General features: G+C 40.4%; 1 pseudogene; it reads left to right on the top strand.

Annotated features, from left to right (window-relative positions):
* Positions 1-371: 371 nt before the first annotated feature.
* On the top strand, positions 372-15,956 carry LOC129853995 (NLR family CARD domain-containing protein 3-like; annotated as a pseudogene).
* The last annotated feature ends 332 nt before the right edge of the window (positions 15,957-16,288 follow it).

The following is a 16,288-nucleotide window of genomic DNA, read 5'->3' as shown; positions in this document are numbered from 1 at the left end:
TAGTAAGGATCCTACCAGGGATTATTCATGTATGATGTTGGTAGAATGTTGAAGTTGGGATAGTAGTAAGGATCCTACCAGGGATTATTCATGTAGGATTTTGGTAGAATGTTGTAGATACAGAGCCACTTGTCATCAAAAAGGTGCTCTCTCAGCACAACAAAAAAAATATAATTTACTTGACATATTCTGGTTGTGAATTCAGGCTACAAGGTAAGACTTTTCCCAGGGATTTTTGTAAAATGTGTAGAGAAATTAAATGTATGGTGTAATTTTTGTACAGTGAATGAAAGTGAAACACTCAGATCTAACAGTCCATTTCACCTGTGACAGCTACGTGACAGTTCAATCATACAAAATGGTGCTAACTGGGCGTAGGCAATAAAATTTAAAAACATATTGTTCATATATTCGTATATTGTGGATATTTTACAATTTGTATATTTTTTTATGTATTATAGTTCAATGACATGTTGGATCTCTGTTTAGGGGTCATTGATTAATAATGAGTCTCTCTGGGGAGAGAGAGGAGAGGGGCCCTGCCTCTAAAATTAGTCTCTCTGGGGAACATGACACCAAAGCTAAGAGGTGAGATGACAATTTTGTTTAAGAATGTATGAGCAGTTTATATCCAAAACGCTATATCCATAATTTTTTCACATTTGTGTTTTTTCATCAGAAATTAAGTATTCTGGGTACCTTCATGTGTGTGTAAAATATTACTTTTCTAAGATTCATAGATTTTGGTGTCTGATATTTTCTCCTAAACGTCAACTGAGCGGCGCAGAGACACCATTCAAATGTGTGCAGACTCGTTACAACCTCAGCTGTAAACACACATTGATTGTGTCCGTCTGTAACGAAAAGAAAGTGGTCTTAGTTAAATTCTATGAAATTATTTAGTATTTCTTTTTCATTTTGGGGGCTGAAAATCACAGCAAATATTGTTACATCACAGCAAGATGAAACTAATATTGTTACATTCTCTAGATTCTTCCATTTAAATTTGCACTATAGAGCGCCACAGTGGAGGTGTTATAATACCCATAACACCAAGCGGTCAAACAGGGAAATGGTTCCAATAGATTTATAGAGCCCCACAGTGGAGGTGTCATAATACCCATAATACCTAGCGGTCAAACAGGGAAATGGTTCCAATAGTTTTATAGAGCCCCACAGTGGAGGTGTCATAATACCCATAACACCTAGAGGTCAAACAGGGAAATGGTTCCGAAGTTTTTCCAAAAATAACATGAGCTGGTGCACACCCAGATAAAAAAAATATATGTGGAGGTGCTGACTAACGGCGAATAAGCTATAAGAAATTAGTGGCACACTCCATATATAAACTCCATATATAAACTCCCAGTAATTTATTGGGTAAATCACCAATGTTTCGGCATCACTGTGGCTTCTTCAGGGTGATGTCATGAATACTTGAACCAGGTTATGTAGACAAACAGTGCAATTAGTGCAAACAATGAAAATAGTGAGGGTTGTGTCATCATGATTAAGTTAATTAGAATGAATTAGTGAAACTGTTAAAAAACAATAGTTTATGGCATATTGAATATATCAGGCTATTGTTATCATATGAAAACATAATTGAATATTGTACATAACATTAGCACCAAAATACAATATTGTTTTGTTCAATTTCACATATTTAATTGTTTCCTATTTAATGTAATGTTTTGGTTCAACCTTAATGCATAATAAACATCATCAACAGGGGGACATATTGGGTGTACTGTGATAAGATGTAGAAAGAATATATCCATTTAAAAAAGAGAATTGTTCATAAGAAGGTCCTGAGATCAACGTCAATATTCAGACCACTAGGGGTCAATGTTTTTAGACAGGATATCCTGTCTCCCTTTGTAGTAGTAGGATCTCCATGTTACCTCCTCTCCTTGGTGGAGCAACATGCTCAATGCCTGTGTATTTGAGGGAGGAGATTGGATGGTTAGCTTCAACAAAGTGAGCTGCTACTGGATAGTCAGTGTTCTTACACCTGATTGAGCTGCGGTGTTCAGCTATGTGTTGTTTTAATTGTCTTAATAGTTTGTCCTACGTAGGCTTTTCCACATGAACAGGTGATCAGATATTTTACTCCTTTGGTCTTGCATGAGATGATACCTCTAACAGGGATGTTTCTACCTGTATGTGGGTGTCTGAAGAAGGATGTTTTCATAGTGCTATTGCACTGTGCGCATGAGCCACGTTTGTAGTTCCCATTTGGAATGAGTGTCAAGAGTGTCTGAGTGGTGTGCGTTTTGTTGTTGTTTTATACTAATACTTGGTGCAAAAGATGGTTGTTTTTCTTCTTTGGTTGATTTTTTTAGCAATTCCTCTCCTGGTTTGTGAGATATTTTCATCATTGCAGCATCAAGAGTTGTGTCTTTGTAGTCTCTCATTTTAGCTTTTAGCATTTTAGCATTGGTGTCAAAATCCTATAGTTTTTCCACTATACATTTTTCCCATAGAGAATTGTAGAAACACTTAAAATAAGAGATGTGTTTCGTGTAGGGTGGGGTGGCGCAGCAGTCCACGTGGGAAAATGTTGTCATCAAAGTTTGTCGATCTCTGGATTTATGGTGCTTCAAGAAAATCGGGAACTTTGAATTATGACATCAGTGATCTTCAGGTCGGAGCTCTAGAAAGAGGCCCGAGTTCCCCACTTGGAATATTGAGTTGGATGACTGTTCAAACTGTATTTTCTCAGTCGGAGCTAGTTTTATTTTAAAGTTTACAGTTGTACTGAACATACTGAAGTCTGAGATTTCCCAGTTTCCAGTTCTTTTGAACGCAGCAGAATAACAGGTGGGGCTCTGCACCTGAATAACAGGTTGCCACTGCTCTAAAGCAATTATATGTGGCACAGGAACCACTGACTGGCTGCATGTTTCTATTATCTATTATCTATTATTACAGCTGATGAGGTTATTATCCAGATACCTGCTGGTACCTCTTAACTGGTTAGGACAGCTGATGAGGTTATTATCCAGATACCTGCTGGTACCTCTTAACTGGTTAGGACAGCTGATGAGGTTATTATCCAGATACCTGCTGGTACCTCTTAACTGGTTAGGACAGCTCATGAGGTTATTATCCAGATACCTGCTGGTACCTCTTAACTGGTTAGGACAGCTCATGAGGTTATTATCCAGATACCTGCTGGTACCTCTTAACTGGTTAGGACAGCTCATGAGGTTATTATCCAGATACCTGCTGGTACCTCTTAACTGGTTAGGACAGCTCATGAGGTTATTATCCAGATACCTGCTGGTACCTCTTAACTGGTTAGGACAGCTCATGAGGTTATTATCCAGATACCTGCTGGTACCTCTTAACTGGCTTTAGGACAGCTCATGAGGCTATTATCCAGATACCTGCTGGTACCTCTTAAAACTGGCTAGGACAGCTGACGAGGTTATTATCCAGACACCTGCTGGTTCCTCTTAACTGGTTAGGACAGCTCATGAGGCTATTATCCAGATACCTGCTGGTACCTCTTACAGCTCATGAAGTGTCCTAAATATCTGACAACTAGATGGAACACTTGTGAATAAAGAGGCTTTAATGCATAACTTTATTGTATTCCCATAAGAGTAGAAATAAAGACTTGGTTTAGTTTATTGTGTTGCACTGCTCATGTCCCCGTACAGATCTGTCCGTGTCCACGTTTGCTGTGGTGCCAAGCATATTGTCCGGTTTCGCGCAGAGTGGGCTGAGGTGATCTTGGGGAACAACGATGGAGTTTGTGGCACCGTCCTCAAACAATTGCATGGCATGCTTTTGCTGTAAAGCCTATTGTAAACCGGTCAGTGCCGTTAGATTACCAAGAATTTAAGCTTTCAACCGATATAAGACACTTGTATGTACATACATTTGTATGATTATTTATTTGAATTGCGTGCCCTCCGGTTCCACTAGTGGGACGACAATCCCTAAGAACCTTGTAGGTAACTTGTTGTTGTTCTTATTATTATTAACAAACTAACAGATACTTGGTGCACAAGCTCAATGTTCGCCTGTGACACACCCCCACTTTGTGGTGATTCAGTCTTGATGATGGCTGGCGCATACCCATCAATCGTTAAACATTTTCTGGTCATGGTTAACCACATTTCAGAAAAGGTATACAACCTAAACATAACGCATGTCCTTGTTCTCTTTTTCAAGATGTGGCTGATTTTAAACAGCAAGAAGACTTTTTAAAATGAAGAAATAACGCTTTTTTTTTTAACTTGTTGTTTCTAAATGGCTGCTGAGTAATTTTAATATTCATTGAAATCTTAATTCGTAGGCATGGAATTGAGCGAATGCTGCCCAGGTTCACTGAGTTGCAAACCAAAAGGACAGGTCTAGCGCTTTGTTTTGTAGGTCTGACGCAGTTGCTACCTCAGATTATGAGCCTAGCAGGTGTCGTGAATGAGTTATGTAGTACTGTTAAAGGAATTCAATTCCTATATGTTCAATTAAAACCCTCTACCCATTCATAAGAATTTGTAAGATACTTATTAGCATAAAATGGACAGAAACCAGTCTCAAAATCAATCAATCAACAGCGTTTATTCTCGAGAGTACTGACCATAGTACAATTTACAGCAACTGCGTCAGACCTACAAATCAATGAGCTAGACCTGTCCATTTGGTTTGCAACTCAGTACAATTTACATCAGGTTATATAATAAAACTGACGTCATAGGTTTTAAAATGTCCTTCCTCCTCTCGGATACAATGGCAGTACAGTTAGCGTTCTTACATTGTCTGCCACCTGTTAAACAATCTACAACCAGCCCAAGGTCTCTCCCCTCCCTGGGTAGAGACAGAATGTCCTGTAACGAACACATCATTCCAGCCAGTCTGATGATAACTCCATTTGTTTCTAACAAGGAACGGAAAGTCCCTGTTCTGATTCTTGACTAAAACAACAAACATTATATTCAGTATTATGATTATAATAAGATTCATACATCCATACGGTAAAATAGTAGTATTCTGTTTAGTTATAATTCTAAGTCAAGTGTATAAATAATTTAGTCATTATTCATAAAAATCCCATAACAAGTACCCACAGATGGCCACAGGGAGGAGCAAGAGAGATATAAACCCATACTGTTTTTTGCCTTAAAAACCCTAAACCTAACAATCAATCAATCAAATGTATTTATAAAGCCCTTTTACATCAGCAGATGTCACAACGTGCTATACAGAAACTCTAATCAAACGTATTACCTATTGCAGCCTTACCTCCTAACCCGAGGTATAACCTATTTTAGTCTTAACCCCCGAACCCTAATTCTAGGGAAGGGTAGCCTTGAACAGCCTAGAACACTTTTAGAAACTATTTTAGTAATAATATTATGTTAGTAAATACCATTATAGTACAAAATAGCATTTTGATTATTTTATTATTTTATGATATTTATTATTCCAAGGCAGAACACTTGATCAACAAGCCACATTAGTTGTATTTTTCATATGTGGTTTGAACTGGGTGACTTAGTAACCTCTATGTGAAAGTCCAGCAAATGGCGTGGGATAGATGGGGCAGGTTTGAGACTGATCTAAGGAATTAACCAGAAAAATACACTTTATTTCTCAGCTGCCTCACCAATGTCTGTTTGTGAATTAATAACTTTGAATTGCTAAATTTACAATAGATGGCAGCATAAGACCACAAAGCATCAGTTATAGGCTACAAGCAGCAATATGATTGACATAAAATAGCATGCAACCACAGACTATATTTCCCATGATTTTCTAAAGTGGTCACTCATTACTTTAGTTAGCTATATATCTCGTATTAGGGCTGTGTTGCTTTTGAGAGAGCAAAACAACTGTAACTATTGCAGGTATTGAACCCCAGGTAAATTATCACTAGTCAGAACATCAACCTTAGTTTACATGCAGTATAAAAAATCATGTTAATATCTGATATTGCGAGTAAACAACCTCTGAATAGAAAAGACAAGAGTGTCTTCCAGCCCGCCAATAAATTACATCATGCAACCCTCCCGTAAATTTACCTCAACATGCCCCTGGAGAAGGCAGAGTGACGGCAAAAGCTTTTTAGCCGTGAAACAGATTAGTGTGAAGTAATATAAATATGATTCACTAGTGCGAGAAATAAAAACAGGTAATAATAAATATGAATCATATTTATATTACTTCACACTAATCTGTTTAATGTTTTTTCAGTCCTTCCTCTTGCGTTAGCAGTGTGGAAAGGGACAGAAAGAAGCACACAGGAGTTTTCCTGTGAGGGGGAGTGGTGTTGTATCCAGGGAGAAAACTAAACTAATCTTCTGAAATGTCATTTGTGGTCTTATGCTGCCATCTACTGGAATTATGTAGCAACTGCAGTACTACTGAATAATGTGTAATTCCTTACTAAAGTAGTAATTATTATAACCATTTATAGCAAAACAAACAATGAAACAGACATAAACCAAAAACCTCATACATTTAGTCATATATATATAAACTATTTTTTAGATGGGTGACATTATCTGCCAAAGTAACACCCCTGTAGACAAAGAAGAGCTCTCCAGTAGGTACTAAAACATTCAATGGACATTTTCTCAAAAGTGAGGTTACAAGTTTATCATCTTTCAAAGCAGAATTACTTTCCCATTGTTCCTCAACTGTAGTGTATGATATACCATTGTATAGCTCTGAGTCTCTACTTTTATCCAATGTGAAAAACAAAAGATTTAAAATGTTGCTACATAAGACCGAATTGATCCCAGACGGTCACATTTGAGTGAGGATGATATATAGCATTTTGCAAAAATAAACATTATTATTTGTCCCTCTGAAATGAAACCATCAAGGGATAGATTTTAAACAACTACAAGTCTGTCATTGAACAATCCCATGCCATGATTAGATAGTGAAAAAACACACCAATCTCTTTCATAATTTCTTTAAACAATTAAAGCAAATTTCCGAACATTTCTGAAAAAGGATATATAGCGTTTTGGAATGAAACTCTTCTTATGTTTCCCCATCTGAGCTCAGAGTAGATGAGAGACGTAATGTTTGTGTCTGTTGTGTTGAAGTCCAATCAAGCAGGAGAGGCCAGCCTCCCCTGTACCCAGCTGTGTGTCCATGAAGAGTGACAAGTCTATGGGTCATCCTATACGGTTTAGAGAAGGAGACTTTTCTATTGAACAAAGGTAAGAAGAACTCATGGGTCATGGTCAGTGAGTTAAACAACACTGTCTCTAGTCATTTCTCCTCTCCCATTTTCCCATTTCTGTTTGTTGTTTTTATAATCCTTAGGCTAATCCTTTTGTCCATTTTCATAGTCCTAAAACAAAATTAAGCAAACACAACATTCCCTCTGTGTGTGTGTGTGTGTGTGTGTGCACTCCCTGGATGAGAAGTTGTAATCTCATGTTTTGTCCACAGAAACCAACAGGAGAGAACAGAGTCAGAGATTCTCAGTGGTCAGTCTTCCCAGAGTTACCAAGCAGACCTGGCCTCCATATTCAGTGTATGTGGTCCTTTTATGCACATTTGTTTTTGTTTACCTCAAGTTAATCTGTCAATCTGTCAATCATTCATTAACCTCTCTGGAGTAGGGGGCAGTATTTTCACGTCTGGATGAATAGCGTGCCCATTTTAAACTGCCTGCTACTCAGGCCCAGAAGCTAGGATATGCATATAGATGTAGATTTGGATACAAAACACTCTAACGTTTCTAAAACTGTTAAAATAGCGTCTGTGAGTATAACAGAACTGAAATGGCAGGCGAAACCCTGAGGACAAACCACCCCCCCCAAAACAAATTCATCCTACCACTGTTTTCAATGTCTGTCAATTTTATTATAAGGTGAAATCCTCCCCGATTGCAGTACCTAGAGCTTCCACTAGATGTCAACAGTCTTTAGAAAGAGTTTCAGGCTGGTTTTTGCAAAAATGAGGTAGAAGTTGTAGTTTTTCTAAGTGGCTCCCATTTTGGCTGTAGTGTTTCCATGCGCATGGAAGAGAGTGCGTTCTTTTTGTTTATGTCCGATAAAGACAATAACGATTTTCCGTCTTAAATTTGATCATTTATTTACGTATTAGGGTACCTAAGATTTGATTATCAACGTTGTTTGACTTGTTTGGATAAGTTCATTGGTAACGTTTGGGAATCATTTTATGTGCATTTTGATGGAGGGAAACTGGTGGATTATTGACTGAAGCGCGCCAGCTAAACTGAGTTTTTATGGATATTAAGAAGTGTTTTGTTATCGAACAAAAGGACCATTTGTAATGTAACTGGGACCTTTTGGAGTGCCAACAGAAGAAGATCTTCAAAGGTAAGGAATATATTATATCGTTATTTCTGACTTTCGTGTCGCAACTGCCTGGTTGAAAAATGATTTGTCATGCATTTGTATGCGGGGCACTGTCCTCAGATAATCGCAAGGTGAGCTTCCGCCGTAAAGCCTTTTTGAAATCTGACACAGCAGCTGGATTAACAAGAAAATAAGGTTAATTTTTATGTATTACACGTATATTTTCATGAAAGTTAAATACTTGAATTTAGTATTTTTGAATCACTGCAATTTCACCGGATGTTGGCCAGTTGGGACGCTACCGTCCCACATATCCATAAGAAGTTAAAAGGCCTTCGCTTGAAAAAGCAGCTAATTTGTTTATGAGAAAGCATTTCTTCTCTTTCTAAACTTATTTACTATATTTATTTCAGTTGCTTGAAGAGAATATTATGACATTTGTGAAGAACAAGCTGAAGATGTTCAAGAAGATTCTTAGTCCAGAACTCCCAGAAGGCTCTGAGAGTCAGAAGCAGGATAAGGAAATGGTGGACACTGAAGCTGAGAAGCGGGAGAGCAGTGCAAGAGAGGGGGCTCTGAAGATCACACTGCACGTCCTGAGGAAAATAAACCAGAAGGAGCTTGCTGACATTCTGGAGTAAAGTAAGATCTGTCTGCCTCATGTTGAATTATGATTTAGAACATTTAAAAGCTGTAGCTAAAGTACAGCTAAAGTAGCTGTGTAACTCAATGATATTGTAGCAGCCTTAACACAACACCTAGTGACCTCATCAAGTAGCAGCAGGGATGTGTTGTGATTAATTTATAGAGAGAGAGAGACAACATTAATAATACCATCAATAATAATATAATCAGTCACACCAGTCTGTAATGCATTATGAAAAGATTTACACATTTATACTGTCAGTTGAGAGAATAAATTATTATAATTTTAAACTTTATAACAGTCCTACAATACTGTAGGCATTACAACAGACGTGATATTAATATCCTCTGTGTTATTTCTTCATTCAGATGAGCTTGCTGTGATTTGCCAACATGAACTCAAATCTAATCTAAGAAGTTTCAATGTGTATTTGAGGGGATCGCTAAACAAGGAAACCCAACACTTCTCAATAAGATCTACACAGAGCTCTACATCACAGAAGGTGGAACAGGAGAGGTCAATAATGAACATGAGCTGAGACAGATTGAGACAACAACCAGGAAACAAGCAAGACCAGAGACTGCAATCAAATGTAACGACATCTTCAAACCCTTAACTGGACAAGACAAACTTATCAGAACTGTGTTGACAAAGGGAGTCGCTGGCATTGGAAAAACGGTCTCTGTGCAGAAGTTCATTCTGGACTGGGCTGAAGGAAAAGCAAATCAGGATGTCCAATTTATATTTTCATTCCCTTTTCGGGAGCTGAATTTGATGAAAGAGGACAAACACACTTTCATTGAACTTCTTAATCACTTCTCAATGGAAACCAAACAATCAAGAATCTCCAACTATAACAAGTACAAAGTTCTGTTAATCTTTGATGGTCTGGATGAGTGCCGACTGCCCCTAGACTTCCAGAAGAACAAGATCTGTTGTGACGCCACAAAGTCAACCTCAGTGGATGTTCTGCTGACAAATCTCATCAAGGGAAATCTGCTTCCCTCTGCTTTCATCTGGATAACTACCCGACCTGCAGCAGCCAATAAGATCCCTTCAGGGTGTGTTGACCAGGTGACAGAGGTACAAGGGTTCAATGACCCACAGAAGGAGGAGTACTTCAGAAAGAGATTCAGTGATGAGGACATGGCAAGCAGAATCATCTCACACATAAAGACATCAAGGAGCCTCCACATCATGTGCCACATTCCAGTCTTCTGTTGGATTTCTGCAACAGTCCTTGAACACATGCTGGAACATAAGAGAGAAGAGATGCCCAAGACTCTGACAGAGATGTACACACACCTTGTGGTGTTTCATACCAAACAGAAGAATGAAAAGTATCTTGGGAAAGAAGAGACAGGTCCACACTGGAATAAAGAGAGCATTCTGTCACTGGGAAAACTGGCTTTTCAACAGCATGTGAATGGCAATCTGATTTCCTATGAAAAAGACCTGAAAGAGGCAGGCATTGATGTCAATGAAGCCTCTGTGTACTCAGGATTGTGCACAGATCTCTTTAAAGAGGAATGTGGGCTGTACCAGGACAAGGTGTACTGCTTTGTTCATCTGAGCATTCAGGAGTTTCTGGCTGCTGTATGTGTTCCTCTCATTCATCAACAATAATGCGAATCTGATGGCCGAACCGCAATCAACGTCCAGGAACCTTTCTGCGCTGTTTAGAGACAAGCCTAAAGTTACTGTCTACAAGAGAGCTGTGGATAAAGCCTTACAAAGTGAGACGGGAAACCTGGACCTTTTCCTCCGCTTCCTTCTGGGCCTCTCACTGGAGTGCAATTAGAAGCACTTACAAGGTCTACTAACAAAGACAAAAAACAGGTACAGAGCCATGAAGAAACAGTCAAGTACATCAAGAAGAAGATCAGGAAGAATCCCTCTCCAGAGAGGTGCATCAATCTGTTCCACTGTCTGAATGAACTGAATGACCATTCTCTAGTGGAGGAGATCCAAAGCTACCTGAGATCAGGAAGTCTCTCAGAAGCCAAACTGTCACCTGCTCAGTGGTCAGCTCTGGTCTTTGTGTTGCTGACTTCAGAAAAGGAGCTGGATGTGTTTGACCTGAAGAAATACTCCAGATCAGAGGAAGGTCTTCTGAGGCTGCTGCCAGTGGTCAAAGCCTCCAGAGCTGTTCGGTGAGTACATCAAATGACATATAAGAACTAATCATCAGGAAGAAATGTTCAGTTTAGAGAAAAACATGTATTATAATATGTATATAATTTTATATTGAAAAACATATTGAATTTCACATTGATTTTCACATTAGTATAACAATATGACCATACAATTCTCAGAGACGGAAGATGAATCTATATGTTGTTTGGGAGAATAAACCAAATGCATCTGACATGGTCCTTCTACTCGACTCATTAAATTAACAGTGTGTTTGTGAAGTCATGATGATCTCTTTGTCAGGCTGTCAGGCTGTCTAGTCACAGAGGAATGCTGTGCTTCTCTGGTCTCAGCTCTGAGGTCAAACCTCTCACACCTGAGAGAGCTGGATCTGAGTAACAATGACCTGAAGGATTCAGGAGTGAAGCTGCTCTCTGCTGGACTGGAGAATCCCCACTGTAAACTGGAGACTCTGAGGTCAGTATTTCTGTAGTTGGTCAACAAGTGATAATTGTTCACCAGATCCACATGTGTTTACCAGGCACACATAGTCCACACCATATGTGTTTGGACAGTGAAGCTTACAGTTTTACATTTGGTGCTATGCTCCAGCATTTGAGATATAATGTTTAATATTAGGTAACAGTACAGAATGTCACCTTTTATTTGAGGTTAATGGTGAGAGGTTAGTATGTTTTGTTGTAGCCACTGTTATTGGTAATGGTGAGAGGTTAGCATGTTTTGTTGTAGCCTCTGTTATTGGTAATGGTGAGAGATTAACATGTTTTGTTGTACTCTCTGTTATTGGTAATGGTGAGAGGTTAGCATGTTTTGTTGTAGCCTCTGTTATTGGTAATGGTGAGAGGTTAGCATGTTTTGTTGTAGCCTCTGTTATTGGTAATGGTGAGAGGTTAGCATGTTTTGTTGTAGCCTCTGTTATTGGTAATGGTGAGAGGTTAGCATGTTTTGTTGTAGCCTCTGTTATTGGTAATGGTAAACAACTCCCAAAAGACTCAACTAGTGGCTAGAGGTTTAGAGGAGCTGGCTGCTAAACAACTCCCGAAATACTCATCTAGTGGCTAGAGGTTTAGAGGAGCCGGCTGCTAAACAACTCCCAAAAGACTCAACTAGTGGCTAGAGGTTTAGAGGAGCTGGCTGCTAAACAACTCCCAAAAGACTCATCTAGTGGCTAGAGGTTTAGAGGAGCTGGCTGCTAAACAACTCCCAAAAGACTCACCTAGTGGCTAGAGGTTTAGAGGAGCTGGCTGCTAAACAACTCACAAAAGACTCACCGACATGCTCCTCAGAGTCACTCAGATTGCTGCTGACAGTGATCTGCCAGAAACAATGGAAACTTAATTCCATACACATCAAATCTAGATTTTTGCAGGGAAAAGAGCATCAAGGGACATTCACATCTGACCTCCGCCTGAAGCTAAGGGTGAAGGAACACTGTGGAAACTAACAAGGTGTGTATGGCCTGGCAGGTGCATCACTCTACTGGTACAGCAAAGTCAAGGCAACAATGCTGAGTACAGGTGGAAAAATGTCACAAGTGGATCCTGCAGTTTTCTATTGGCTTGACTGGAGTACTTGCCTGTCATGTTGATGACTTCATCTGGGGTGGCTCACAGACCTTTGCTACAACTGTGATTCCACACCTCAAAGCTGTTTTCCTTGTCGACCACAAAGGAGCAGCTTGCTGACTGTGACTAAAAAGGGAGCATCCGGTCTTGTGCTCCTAAAGACACTTAGTAATGGAAAGTGGCAGCTTGACTAATACAAATATAAACTGTGTCACACAACCCATTTGTAATGAGGAACTTAAATAATACTTGGGACATTTCATTATGTTGTTGTTTTATTTGTCTTTAAAGAAAAGTGGGAGATTGTTAAGTTCATGTTTTAAGTCTCCCTATATTTCTGTTACTACGGTGATATCACTCTGTTATTAGTACGCCTGGGAGTGTCAGTGTTGATGGACCTGGCCCGAGTGTCATGGTAACCATGTATTGTGGTAATACAGTTTAGTAAACCTTGTTCAACTGGAACATAGTCGTTGTGTCATTTTGATTGAACACTGTTTACTCAATACAATCTAAATCTGATACCTCACTGTGTAACGGGCTTCCTCCTTCTCCTCATCCGAAGAGGAGTAGCAAGGATTTGACCAACGTGCAGCGGGTTGTGGATGCATAATGATTTATTAACACAAAGACGAAACACGAAAACAAACACTTGGAAGGATACAAAATAACAAACCGACCTAAACAGACTTAAACTTAAGAACTCACATGTAACACGAATAACGCACGGACAGGGAAAACAGACTACACAAAAACCGAACGAACAAACATACCGAAACAGTCCCGTGTGGCGCAACATACACAGACACGGAAGACAACCACCCACAACAAACAATGTGAAACAACCTACCTTAATATGACTCTCAATTAGAGGAAACGCCAAACACCTGCCTCTAATTGAGAGCCATACCAGGCAACCCATTAACCCAACATAGAAAACACATAACATAGACTACCCACCCAAATTCACGCCCTGACCAATTAAACACATACCAAAACACTGGAGACACGCACCTCAAAGCTAGTACGGGGAGCAGGAACAGGGCACACTGGACTCTCGATGCGCACTATAGGCCTGGTGCGTGGTACCGGAACTGGAGGTACCGGGCTGAGGGCACGGGGAGAAGGAACAGTGCAGTGCGTACAGGGCTCTGGAGACGCACAGGTGGCTTAGTGCGTAGTGCCGGAACTGGAGGCACTGGGCTGGAGACACGCACCATAGGGAGAGTGCGTGGAGGAGGAACAGGGCTCTGGAGATGCACTGGAAGCCTGGTGCGTGGTGTAGGCACTGGTGGTACTGAACTGGGGCGGGAAGGTGGCGCCGGATATACCGGACCGTGTAGGCGTACTGGTTCCCTCGAGCACTGAGCCTGCCCAACCTTACCTGGTTGTATGCTCCCCTTCGCCTGACCAGTGGTGGGAGGTGGAATAACCCGCACCGGGCTATGTAGGCGAACCGGGGACACCATGCGTAAAGCTGGTGCCATGTAAGCCGGCCCAAGGAGACGTACTGGTGGCCAGATATGTAGAGCCGGCTTCATGGCACTTGGCTCAATGCTCATTCTAGCCCTACCAGTGCGGGGAGGTGGAATAACCCGTGTTATGCAGGCTATGCACAAGTACAGGAGACACCGTGCGCTCTACTGCGTAACACGGTGTCTGCCCGTACTCCCGCTCTCCACGGTTAGCCTGGGAAGTGGGCGCAGGTCTCCTACCTGCCCTAGACCCACTACCTCTTAGCCCCCCCCCAAGAAATTTTTGGGTTGTATTTGCGGGCTTTTCGGGCTTCCGTGCTAGACGCGTCCCCTCATAACGCCGGTTCCTCTCTCCAGTTTCCTCCGCTCTCCGATAAATCCATAAATCCTGCTTCGTGCGCTGTCCGTTAACCCGCTGCTTGATCCGGGTTTGGTGGGTGGTTCTGTAACGGGCTTCCTCCTTCTCATCCGAAGAGGAGTAGCAAGGATTTGACCAACGTGCAGCGGGTTGTGGATACATAATGATTTATTAACACAAAGACGAAACACGAAAACAAACACTTGGAAGGATACAAAATAACAAACCGACCTAAACAGACTTAAACTTAAGAACTTACATGTAACACGAAGAACGCACGGACGGGGAAAACAGACTACACAAAAACCGAACGAATAAACATACCGAAACAGTCCCGTGTGGCGCAACATACACAGACACGGAAGACAACCACCCACAACAAACAATGTGAAACAACCTACCTTAATATGACTCTCAATTAGAGGAAACGCCAAACACCTGCCTCTAATGGAGAGCCATACCAGGCAACCCATTAACCCAACATAGAAAACACATAACATAGACTACCCACCCAAATTCACGCCCTGACCAATTAAACACATACCAAAACAACAGAAAACAGGTCAGGAACGTGACACACTGTCAGAATAGATATGGTGTGGACTGTATACTCAATACAATCTAAATCTGATACCTCACTGTCTTTTGACTGATACTGCTTTTTAAACTAGTCTGATCAGTCTACTCAAACATTTGTACAATAAAAGTTTCTATCTACAAGCAATAATTTGATAATTTGTCATTTCTATTATTTGATACATTAATTTATGAATAGATATGGTAGGTTTCAGGACACTAATGTATCTGAATATGTATAACAATATATACTGCCACTATTTTCACCACCAAAGAATAGCAGTGTGATTTTAATATGATTTGACTCTTTGCAGGCTGTCAGGCTGTCTAGTCACAGAGGAAGGCTGTGCTTCTCTGGTCTCAGCTCTGAGGTCAAACCCCTCACACCTGAGAGAGCTGGACCTGAGCTACAATCACCCAGGAGACTCAGGAGTCAGACTGCTCTCTGCTGGACTGGAGGATCCACACTGCAGACTGGAGAAACTCAAGTATGTAGAGGGTTTATGTCAACGTTCATATCAGACATGTTTGACTTATAAGGCTAGTTAAGACGAACATTCTAAACACCACTTGGACAAAATTATATGCTGACTGTGTGTGTGTGTCCTGTGTGTGTGCGTGTGTGTGTGTGTGTGTGTGTGTGTGTGTGTGTGTGTGCGTCCTGTGTGTCCAGTGTGAAACATACTAGACTCATACACACACACCCATGACACACACATACACACTGGGCACACACTCTGGACACACTGTGTGTGTGTGTGTGTGAGAGTTCAGGTGTATCCCTCAATGACTGTCTGTTCTTCTGCTTACATCTAAAGTGTGGAACATGGTGGAGAGTACACAATGAAACCTGGGCTTAGAAAATGTGAGTGTTGACTGCTGTGAAGAATATGACTACGAATAAGTCTTAATTCAAGTTAAGTCAAAGTCAAAGACCACCATCATTACTTACGTGGTCATATTAAATATCAGCTGTAGTTCTACAGAAGCAGAAATCAGGGACACCAAAGTTTACAAAGAGTTGTTTTGACAATGTGTGTGTAATTACTAGGAATAAGTGTGTTTTATGTTACCATACAGTATAACATATGATCATTCAACAAGTCTCAAGTTACCTTAACTTCTCCTTTTGATACCTAGAAACATCTACATTAAATGAGTTAGTGAAAAGTGAGTTAACATTCTAAGGTGAATGATGATGATTTCTAATATTGTGT

Source organism: Salvelinus fontinalis, chromosome 4, assembly GCF_029448725.1.
Source record: "Salvelinus fontinalis isolate EN_2023a chromosome 4, ASM2944872v1, whole genome shotgun sequence".
Taxonomy (NCBI): Eukaryota; Metazoa; Chordata; class Actinopteri; order Salmoniformes; family Salmonidae; genus Salvelinus; species Salvelinus fontinalis.
The sequence above is the reverse complement of the archived record's forward strand: the minus strand, read 5'-3'. Positions and strand labels throughout refer to the sequence as shown.